At 44.1% G+C, this 8,208-nt stretch overlaps 1 protein-coding gene and 1 long non-coding RNA gene across 3 annotated transcripts in view; one reads left to right on the forward strand and one right to left on the reverse strand.

The window, feature by feature from the left end:
• The window catches only part of LOC144169292 (disks large 1 tumor suppressor protein-like), a 247,364-nt gene that overhangs the window by 189,565 nt on the left and 49,591 nt on the right, over positions 1-8,208 (forward strand). The window lies entirely within an intron of this gene.
• LOC144169294 (uncharacterized) lies at positions 506-4,145 on the reverse strand. The gene is made up of 2 exons (XR_013322417.1): positions 3,763-4,145; positions 506-602 (listed from the first exon to the last, which is right to left on the reverse strand). It is a non-coding gene; the product is annotated as an uncharacterized LOC144169294 (long non-coding RNA).

Consider the following 8,208-nt stretch of genomic DNA (forward strand, 5'->3'; position numbering starts at 1 on the left):
TGAATTGAAAGTCAATTGACTTCACTCAGTACATTGTGTTGACAGTCAATTGACTTTGAATAGAAATTTTGTATTGAGTTCTCGTTGAAAATTGGCCGCCGCGTTTCAATTGAAACTCAACGCTGAGTTTCAATTGAAAGTCTATTGACTATAGTCAACATGTCTGTTGATTTTCAATTGACTTTCTGTTGAGTCTCAATACACTTTTCCTGTTGAGTTCCTGTTGTGACGTGTCAATTGAAAGTCTATTGAGAAAAGTCTGTTGAGTTCCAGTTGAGTCTGTGTTGACTTTCTATTCATTCTCCTGTTGAGAAATGTCAAATGAAAACCTACTGAGCATATTCAAGACAGCCCGTTTGATTTCCTGTTAGTTTTTTGTCAAGTTATTTCAACAATTGCATAGTAAAGTTCAGTTAACTGTACTAAATATATACTAAGTCTGCTTCAATATTGCAAAAACATTCTAAAAACTGTCGTCAAGGTGTCCAATGAGCAGGCGAAATAGTGAGGTGTTGCATGGCAAAGCTTGCTTTATTGCTCACGAAAGCATCACGGGAGGGCTGGAGCCTCGCAGGGTCCACTTGCCTACTTGACTGTGTAGCCTGCAAAATACAAGAAACAGACTTGTTTGTTTCCACCAGTCAAGTACGAAATGATGATTGCATCCCTTCTCATTAAGCATGCTGGTTTAAGTACCTGGCTATTTTAAAAGTTACCTGGCTTGTATGTTTGGAAAGCAGGGAGATAGCAGTTCAACAAATGTATAAGCTTTCCTCAGATTTTAATGCCGTAAGCCAAGCTAGCCGCATCAATTAATTCTACAATTGGTAGGGAGTGGAATGCCTTTAGTTGAATGCCTTCCGCATTAAGGCGCCTGAAATCTACAGGAACGACTATGTTTCAAGGCGGCAGGGAGCCAAAAAATCACCCGCATGGGTCCGTAATCGTGTCTTCCACATCTTTCAGGCCCAAAAGAAATCCAAATAGGCCTATAAAGACTGGTAGAGCCACTACCTGACAGGAGAAACCCCAAACCTGTGCAAAAGCATACCTGTCAACCTGTGGATTTTGTTTTTTGAAATTTTAATGCTTGAAATCTCATAAAACAAAATTAGAAAATTGTCAACTTGCATGAACTTGTTTACAAAACAAGCCTTGATTAAAAAAAACTAGGATCAGATGGTACTGTAATCTAAAGTTACTACATCAGGCAATCATCGCAAATGGCTTTATGAATGGATGAGCACATAATACTTTGTGCTTACCGACTAGTGGAAAAAAATACATGAACCGTGATGGAAAAAAAACGTGGCAAAAAGAACGTGACAGGAAAAATACATAACTTGAATTTCGCAGTCTTTTACACTCTTGTAACGCTGAAGTATGGTGTGTGCCTTGCAGTACGTTTACCAAACAAGTAGCACTAAGCAGCAGCTTAAAGGGATCATATGAGACATGGGTATATCCACATTTTTGCCTTCATCATAACAATGCCAGAGGGGTATACCAGTATAACAAGGCCGTCTAATGCCAGTTTACACACAAGGAGAACACGAAACAGTTTTGTTTGGTGAGGGGAAAAACATCAGTTTCTGTAAATGAGAAATAATTTAAAAGCTTGTATCCCTTTGCTTGGCGAGATTTTCTATACACTAGCAGCACTAAAACAGTATAGTGATACCATGCCGACCAATCATTTGGGTAATTCCTAGAGGCTGAACATCTGTCAAAACAGATTGACTAAGCCCTCGCGCAATGCCGGTGTAGCATCAGTCAGTGGTACGTCTGATGCCACATTCAGCCAAAATGTTATTCAGTGATTTTGCTATTACTCACACCACATTCAGCCCAACTTATTCAAAACTGCTCCGAGAAAGGCAGTCAGCAGGTTGTCATTAGAAGCAATGGCAAATTTCAATTTACGCTAGCAAGTCGAGCAAGTGCTTAAGTCAAAACTGGTATTCATCAGTTTGAAAGTTTGACGCCTGTGCATGTTCTAGCGCAAGCTGCCTAGCACCTGTGACAAAAATTGGCAAATGAGAAATTCACGGAAAGATACATGGAGAGAATTGGCACTTAGTGGTAAAAGACTAATATATGACAACAGTGTGCAGTCTGTTTCCAACTACTACTAACGCAGCAGGTTTTTTTCTGCATTGGTTTTAAAGCCAAAGTGTCTGCTTGCCTTTAGGGTGCCGAGGTAACACATCAGACTTGTGTAAAGATGTTTTGGGTTTAAACCCTACCTTCTGCGGATACATAGTCTCTATTTTCCAAAAGCAATCAATGAATTTGTTATATTCTTGGGCATTATTTTTTTAGCTGGGATGAAATACGGTTTAGGCCACATTTGTCACTGCTCTGCACTCAGGGAACGCTCTTTCTCCAAGCAATCGTTCAAATTAATACGCAAATATATTGCTGGCTGCCAGCACTTTAGCTTGCAAGTATATTTTACCGCCATGTCTCCTAACTGGTTGAACACACTATTGTTTGTGACTGGTAGATCTGCCTCTCAGCCTAGCGCTGTCAGGTGTGCTTGCATGGCACAGTATTCGTGCGTTTGTTATTGATCCGACAGGCACTTGTTCGATTCAACCTCTTTCATTTTTTTTTTTTCATTTTCGTTAACTTCGTTCGTCAAACATTTTATTTATATTCATCATGGTGTTCTTTCTTTTTTTATGACACTTCGTACTAGGTAATTCATGGCTGCTGCTCCGTTCTGTAGCGGCACTGCATCTGGGATTTTATTCATTCGTCAATTGCCTTCAAAGGTTTTGTTAGATTTTTAGCTTAAGATACATACAAATATAGAACACGCGAAAGCAATACAGCAGCGCGGAAGACAATAAAACACTGATTGATGTCAAAATGTTGTGTGCCGGTACAATAGCCTCCCCCTTCAATTTGTTACACTTACGTACAGTATTTTTGCAAGGCTGAAGTGAAATCATACCCTTTAGGTCGATCTGGAGACGGCGGGAATAAAAACACTGTTCATATACCGACAAATAACCAAGTCGTGAGTATCGCCATTCAGGAAGGTCTGCACAACATTTGTCATGATGAAATGTACAGTGTGCGTCAGGCTTGTCTAGGGCAAGCGAGCGCACGGCTCCGGAGCGTGCTGGCGACATCTGCTGATAACTGCTGGGTTAGAGATAGCTTGCCATTGCGCGTGCGCGGATCTCGGACAGGGTCGGGCCGGTCGTCATTTCGCATGGGCCACTGTTATTTGCAGACGCCACCACCCACGAGGGGCACTGGTCTTCCCCAGTGCCAGCCATGAGCGGTGACAGGCCAGATAGACGCGCCGTTTGACGCGTTTATCGCAGGCAGTTACGTAATCGCATAAAGCAACGAGCGCCAATCTTCTGCATCTCAAGCGCACCAAACGGAAAGCACGCAACAAGAATTCACTGCAGGGATTTCGGTCGAACCTGTTGTGCGATTACGTAAGTCCCTGGGGTGATAATGCACCGCGTCAAATAACGCACTGATCTCCGGCGTCACCGCTCACGGCTGGCACGAAGAAAAGAAGCACCCGTTGCGGGTGGTGGTGTCTCCAAATTTTAGAGGCCAAAGCTGAACGACGACCGGCCAGGGCCTGTCCGAGATCCACGCACGCGCAATGGCAAGCTATCTCTAACCCAGCAGCTATCAGCAGATGTCGCCAGCATGCTCCGAAGCCGCGTGCTCGCTTGCCCTTGACAAGCCTGACGCGCACTGCACAAGAGCGCTCGGAAAGAATGAACTTACCTTATAACAACGTCGCTCCCAGCGGGGCTCCCAGCGTGGTGAAATTGACGGATTCCAAAGCGTGGCTAACAGGGATGGTAACACCTCACTTCGCAAGCTTCTTCACCGTACGATTACAGCGCACAAACACAACACGACACACAAAGGATGTTCACCGGCGGTAGAAGAGCGCATACGATGGCTTTTCCTTCAATAAATTCGATGTATCGCCAGCTGCACTGCAATGTCTGACCTTCGATGCTGGTTGAAAAGATTCGCACACGGCACATAAATCGCCAACAACACGAGGAAAGCTATAAATTTGCACAGAACAGCGAGAACGACCGCACGACCGCACCACGCCGGACCCCGCACATCCGGGATTGCGACCAAGCGACATTGGCTTGGTTTCAAGTCGGTTTGCGATGGCTATGCCACAGCTACGCATTCTTGTGAAAACTGAGCGTGAAAACATTGACACGAGATATCAAAAAAACCTACGGCGGCTTGTGAGTCCTATGTTAATATTTACAATAATCTTTTATAGAATTATTACCAACCCCTCTAGCAGCAGTAATAATATTATATTGCAGATAACCGAACTCCGCCGAGGTCGCAATGTTGGCTGTCAGCGCCACTGGCGGCAGTGGCAACGCCGCGTACTAGACATTCGTGACAGCGCGGTCACTTCAGCTTAGCGTGGGAGGGTGCCAGAGGAACCAAAAGAACTGGTTATCGCCGGGTGTGGAGGTGGATGGCACGTCTTTTGTGTCCGGGCGCCCGCTTCGGCGAACTGCAGCAGGAGAGAGGACGGAAGAATTCTGGAAAGTCCAATCTTTGAAAACAGCTTCAAAGTTCTTGATCTGCTTGCGGGCGCAAGATATTTGCTAGGCGCTTGTGTTTGAGAAACGTAGTCCGCGGACGTGTTGACATCGTTAGCGAGACAGCGGTTCGGAGTGTAACAAGCGGCACGCCAGCCCACTAATTTGTTCGGTTTCTCTCTTTTTTTTTTTTGTAGTGGCGTGAAGCAGTGTCAGGCTCGTTCTTTCTTTTTGTGACCCTGTGCAGTAAAGATGAGTTGCTAATCAGCGCTTCAGTTTGTCTTTCTTCATTGTTTTCTTCGTTTGTTCGTTCGTTCAGTTCGTGTGAGCGGCGGCGCCTTGGACTGGCGTACGGAGTTCTTTTGCAGTGAAAGAACTGTTTTCACCTGTTTTAATAGAGCGTAGATGCGCGTTTGCTCCTTGTGGAATTCTCTGCATTCCACATTGCTGTTCTACTGTTGTTATCATAGACAGTTCACGGTATCCTCAAGGAAAGTTATGTATGACGGGGAATAGAACTCGCGTCCTTGGGCTCAGACCACGGCGGGGTGCGCGAGTGATAACTGGAGTAATGAAGTTCACGAGTGAACGACGATGAGGCCAAGCCTGCGTTCGCTTGTTTTAAAAGTTCGCTGTGTACAAAAATTTAATTGTTCTTTTTTCGAAGTTTAGGGATTTACACCAAAGTTTTGCTGTTTTTTTTTCTGAGTGTTTATAGGCACAATTTCGTCACTGGAATATTCTTGTGCGTTTGGGTTTGTGAGATAAGTATTCATTTCTGCAAAACAGCGCTGTTAGTATCGTGCCTCCACAGAAAAACACTGAATCATCGCACTAGGATGCGATGTCACATATGCCTTTTGTAGATGTAGCAGATTGAATCGCGTTTTAAATGTACCTCCTCCCCACCTACCTTCCCGGAACACAAGGTATCACAGCATTGTATGTGTGAAAAGAGGTAGGGGGAGTGACGACTTTTTTTTGTCCCCAGAACTGGGACCCGAGATGTGTAGCCTCCCCCCCCCCCCCCCCCCCCCCCCCCCCCCGCCTTTCTGTTTTTTCCCGGCGAGATATGCATGCTTCATGATTCCGCTCCAACTTTCCCGGAAGACTGACTTCGAATATGTCCACTGCCGCTAAAGCGGAAGCTTAGCAGCAGTAGTGGAGATTGCTCACTCATTATGTCAATGCGTGCTAAGGTATAAAGAAGAAAATGCGCTGCTATAGCAAGGAAACGATTCCGCGGGAGTCACGTGCCAGAAGAGATGAGTCACTAGAGTTTTGTCAATGTTTATTTCCATTGTTCTGTGCAAAGCATGTTGCGGCAGTATTTGAGGAAATGCAGTCAAAAATTGTCCAATATAATTGATTTCCCCACTTAGCAGGTATAATTATTATTTGGGCGAAGATGCTGCCAGGCGTTGCGCTGCTGAGCACGAGGTCGCGGGTTCGATTCCCGGCCGCGGCGGCCGCTTTTCTGATGGAGGCGAAAAGCAAAAACGCCCGTGTGTGCGAGATTTCGGCGCACGTTAAAGATCCCCAGGTGGTCAAAATTAATCCGGAGCCCTCCACTACGGCGCGCCTCATCGTCTGCGTTGCGTCGGCGCGTTAAACCCTACAATCAATCAATCAATCGAAGATGCTGCTGGTAAAGGCTACTGGCCTAAGGAGTTTTATCAGCTTTGAAAATTAAGCTCGAACCATAAAACATGGACAAAAAAGGACACTGGTATATATTTAAACAACGTAGCACCAACTAGCTCGACTCTCAATTTTACTTGATTTTTGTCAGTAGAAACTCTATTGAGTTTCAATTAAACGAAGTCATTTGATATTCTGTTGAGTTTTGTCCATTGAAACCTTGTTGACTTTTTATTGACTGCACTCAATAGAAATGTCAATGTATAATAAAAAAACATAAAAGTAACCTAGTAGTCTTAATTCAGCAGACACAGTGGGCAGCGCTGAAAAAAATAGCCCTTCAAAGTGTATGTTTCAGCCTGATGAGTTTTGTCAATTGGTTCTCCAAAGAGTTTCAATAGACTGGTGTCAATTATTTTGTATTGCGTTTTCTCAATACAAATCCTTTTGAGTTTCTACTGACACATCTCAATAGCCAATTGAGTTTGAATTAAGTTTCTGTTGATTCAATTAAAACTCAACAGGAAAAGAATTGAAACTCAAAATCCATTTTTGTAAGGGAATGTTCACATTAGATTCTAGATTAAGGAAGGATGGGGAATACTGCTGTACTTTGGCCGGGGATGTTTTGTTCCATTCCAGAAACCAAGTCACATTTGTTCAGGAAATACTTGTTTCGTTAAATGCGTCGGTTTTCTTTCCCTATGGGCTCAGGACAGTGTTCAAAAAAACAATTTTTTGGTGAAACTAAAACAAGGGCCAATCCTGATAGAAGTTCTCTACCGGCTAAGAGGTAAACAGTATTCCTACAAAGTAAAAGAACCAAGACAACGAGATTACTTATTTTGCAAGTATACATGTCACGATAAGGTGATGTTTGTCTGGAATTAAAAAAAAAAAAACACCACTCCGAACCACCATCGTGCCATAATTTGTGTTGACTGCGGGGGCCTAATTTTTTTGCCCAAGATTCCGTGTGGCTGCATATTATAACCTGGCAAGCACTTGTTGTCACTGAACCTCAAGTGTGCTCCAGTGATAGTCGGTGATATATATAATGATGATACTAAAAAAATTAGGAGTGAAGAGTAAATATACGGCCTCTGACCGACTAGCGCGGTAAATGCTTAAATCTAGAAATGCTGAAACAGGCCAACGATTCATTATCACAAACGTTTGGTGATTGTTACCTAAAGTAACGTAACTACAACGTAACTGCCTTGTCCGACTGGTCTGGTAATTATAACGAGGTGGCCGTAATATTGTAGCAGAATGCGCAACGCACACGCGAAAATCAAGCCCTACTACAGCCAATAATGCTGAGCAGGCACTATTATGCTGCAGTGTTTTCAGAATAAATGCATGTAAAGCAGTAAGACGCCACTCATCGAAGTGCAGCTAGCAATTGCGGAGGCGCCGTAGCGCCGCTGCCGAAATTGCGCGCGCGTGTGGATCTGTGTACGGGGATGAGTAACGGGGCTGGGGTGGGCGACAACGAACAAATTAAATGCGGAAGCAGAGTCTGCTTGTTGGTTTATGCGTGTACCGGCAAGATGTGCCTCGCATATACGTTTACAGCGCATGAACGCTATTTTTTCGCCCAGTGCACGTACGTGCTTTTCGCTGGTAGGTTGTTTATAAAACGCCCATTAATATTCGGCATAAATGGTTTTGTGTATAATAAGAAACAGTTAAGGCAGTACCTAATATTAACATAAGGTATAAAATCCCCCTATGCTGGTTGCCTAATTCAAAAATATTTTGATGGAACCCACTAGTCGACGTCACAGTCACTGCTTTGGGGTTCTCTGTCATGTAAAGCAAATTTAAGCTCCAAGATAATTGAACCAACAGCACGGGAAATTATAAAACAAACTTCCAGTCATGTGCGAAAATTAAACTGCAAGCTAAATTGCCGCAAAGGCAACCGTGCTATCGTTCGCAATGCTTCCGACAACCCGCGCGGCCGAAGGGTGTACTCCTTTGACGTCATGACGGGCGCAAC

Source organism: Haemaphysalis longicornis, unplaced genomic scaffold (assembly GCF_048455015.1).
Source record: "Haemaphysalis longicornis isolate Haplotype H1 unplaced genomic scaffold, Haemaphysalis longicornis Haplotype H1 scaffold_2, whole genome shotgun sequence".
NCBI lineage: Eukaryota > Metazoa > Arthropoda > Arachnida > Ixodida > Ixodidae > Haemaphysalis > Haemaphysalis longicornis.